This window comes from Rosa chinensis, chromosome 5 (assembly GCF_002994745.2).
Source record: "Rosa chinensis cultivar Old Blush chromosome 5, RchiOBHm-V2, whole genome shotgun sequence".
In the NCBI taxonomy this organism is placed as follows: domain Eukaryota; kingdom Viridiplantae; phylum Streptophyta; class Magnoliopsida; order Rosales; family Rosaceae; genus Rosa; species Rosa chinensis.
Genome location: NC_037092.1, coordinates 13,664,673 through 13,667,737, shown reverse-complemented (window position 1 = coordinate 13,667,737; position 3,065 = coordinate 13,664,673).

Genomic DNA, 3,065 nt, shown 5'->3' with positions numbered 1-3,065 from the left:
AAAAAATTGTCATGGCATCTGTAAAGGATGTGGTTTCTTTACTCATGCCGGAAAAGACTGCGACAAAGGTTTGCTGCTGGGGGAGGCCGAGATCGATGCAGAGTTGTCACCGGATATAGCTACTACGCCATTGCCGGCACCTGCGTTGAAGGAGGTCGTGGTTTCTGGGTCTGTGGTGCCGAAGGTTGGAGGTGGACTGGATGCAGGCATGGCTGTGCAGGTGGAGGCGGAACTGGGTTCGGTGCTTTCCTTGGCGCCTCCGAGGTCTTCGGCGGGAAATCCTGATTATGAATTAGGGTTGACTGTTGAGCCGGGGTTGACCAAGGAAAGGGCCAGTGGGCCGTCTGTTGGGCTTTTTGGGTCTGAGGGTTGCGGTATGTTTTCATTTGGACACCCATCTAAAGTGTTGGGTGTGCGACGACTTCGTGAGGAGGATTGGGTTGAAGACGGAAAATGCATGAAGCTTGCTGATGGCTTAGTTGAGGTTCCTGTTACTGATGGGAAGTTTCCGAAGAAAAAGGGTAGGCCTCGTGGTCATCGGAATAAACCTAAGCCTAATCCTGCTTAGGCTATAGTGGGCTCGGTTGAGGAGGTAATGGAGAAGACCACCCTACCCCAAGAGGGTTAGGGTTGTTGTCCAACATTGTCCTTGGTGAAGCTGTTGCTGGGACGGTTGAGGAGATGTACACCAATTGAGGTCTTAGGCGTCAATGCTCCATTCTAGCTGCTTGCTTGGGATTATGTCGGTCTGCGTTTTCTTTTGTTTTTTTGGCTTTGAATAATTTTCTCATCTTGTTCCGCCCTCCTATCTCAGGGTTGGACAAGTGTAGACGCTTTTATTTTGTTTCGTGTTTTAGCTAGTTTGGTGTTTTTTTCTGCTTTCTCTAGGACTATCTGCGTTTTTGCAGAATGCTTTGTGCTTTGATTGTATTAGGAGGGGTTTTTTTGAATCCCTCTAGCTTGATGAAGAGTCGTCGTTTGATTAATATATTCAGAACCTGATTTCGTTTCCCTCAAAAAAAAAAAATTTCAAGTTTAATATTGAATTCAAATTCAATAATGATGAGTCGAGTGCTGAATCCGATATATTCTTTATTTTTTTTAGCGGAAGGAGGTTAGGCTTTTATTGGGCGTCGAGTAAAACTCAGTGTACAAGCTGCTCAGCAGCAATTACATCTTGAATGAAAGGATGAATAGAAGAAAGCAAAAAATCTTGTTCAGTAGAAGAAGTATGAGCAGCCAAAAGGTGTGCTGCATCGTTAGCCTCCCTTCGTACATGAAGGACCCTTGAACACGGAATAAGTTCCATGTCGTCAACAATGTCATCATACACTCTTCCCAGTAAAGAAGTATTCTGCTCCCTTCAAGACAGGTTCTGTTGCAAGACCAAACAATCTGTTTCAAAAATAATGGGTTGCATACTGTTTTCCAAAACAAAGTCCATTGTTGCCTTACAAGCTAAGAGTTCAACATGCTCAGCAGATTGCACATGAGTAACAATCATATCAGCTGCTTGTATGAAGCTGCCTTCAGAATCACGGATTAGGAATCCCACAGCTGTTTTCCCATTAGTTCTATGAAAAGCCCCATCAAAGTTCAGTTTCAACCAACCTGGGGGAGGAGGTTGCCAACGCATAACTCTCCTTGTATGAGTACCACCCTGCATTTTGGAATTATGTAAAACATAACTACTCAGTTGCGTTGTTTGCCTCAAAATCGTCTCGGCCGAGAGACTTGCGTTCCAATTGTCCTTCTTGATACACAGGCGTGCCAACTCATGACCAATTGGCGAAGCGAGGTTTTGATAAGATTTGCGCTTGATCTGACTTCTTTCAAGTGACTGTGGGCCGAGGACGGAACCTTCTCGGCCGCTGGGTTCTCTTTCCTTTGTTGCAAGGACTTTCGGCGTCTTCACCGATGTTGCTTTTCTTTTTTTCTTTTTTGATGTAGGTTGCTGAAAGTAAAGTGCGAAAAGTGAAAGAACAATAATCTAAATGCGAATTAATTAAATTGCATGAAATTTAAAGAGACTGAAGAGTAAATTGCAGGAAAGAAAAAGTGCATAAGGTAAAGAAAGCGATAAAAATTAAAGTAGGCTAGAGAAAGAATGAAAAGATTGTAGAGAATTTGATGTATTGATTTTGAGTTGTGTTGATCGGGGACCCTTTACAATGACCTAGGAGGGTCATATTTATACAATCACATACATAAGGTTTAGGAAATAAATTACAATTAAATTAAATGAATTTCGATCTTAATGACCGAAATTAAGATATGCTCTATATTACTTCATTCCTTAACCGCACTATTACTACTTCCTTCTTACAGCGCCATTATATTTGATTTGTTTTAATTTCTGCAATATTGTCTTCAATGCCTTCAAACTCAATAAAATCTCGGCATTAATTATATCAAAGAATAATTATCGCCGTTATTTGCTTCCCTTCTCATTTCTTATCCAAAAGTTAATATCTAATAAAATCTCATAAATATGAAATTTATCGAGTATCAACAAGAAAAGCACTATATTTTCCTCATTCATCGCCCAATTGATTTACGGGCCGTTATTTCCTTCCCTTCTCATTTCTTCTCCAAAAGTTAATATCTAATAAAATCGCATAAATATGAAATTTATCAAGTATCAACAAGAAAAGCATTATATTTTCCTCATCTATCGGCCAATTGATTTACGGGCCAGTTTACCAAAAATAGGTACAAACACACGTAGAATAGAGGATTGCAACATCTATGGCTGAAGCTGCTCTCTTCTCCCAGACACGAGCGTTTCTTTCTTTCCAGATACCCCATAGAAAAAATAGAAGTTGAGCAAATGCATTACTTGTAAGCTTCTCAGAGCAAAAATGTATCAAACTCAATGCTTCCATTTGATCTGAAGTAACCTCAAAACAATACCTCCTTATGCCATCATTAGTTCTAAGAACCGCCCTAGAGAAGGGACAATTACGACATAAATGAATAATCGTTTCTGGTTCAGAATTACACAAAACACACACCTGAGAGTCCTATGCCACATTTTTAGAAGCTAGGCGGTCCATTGTAGGCAA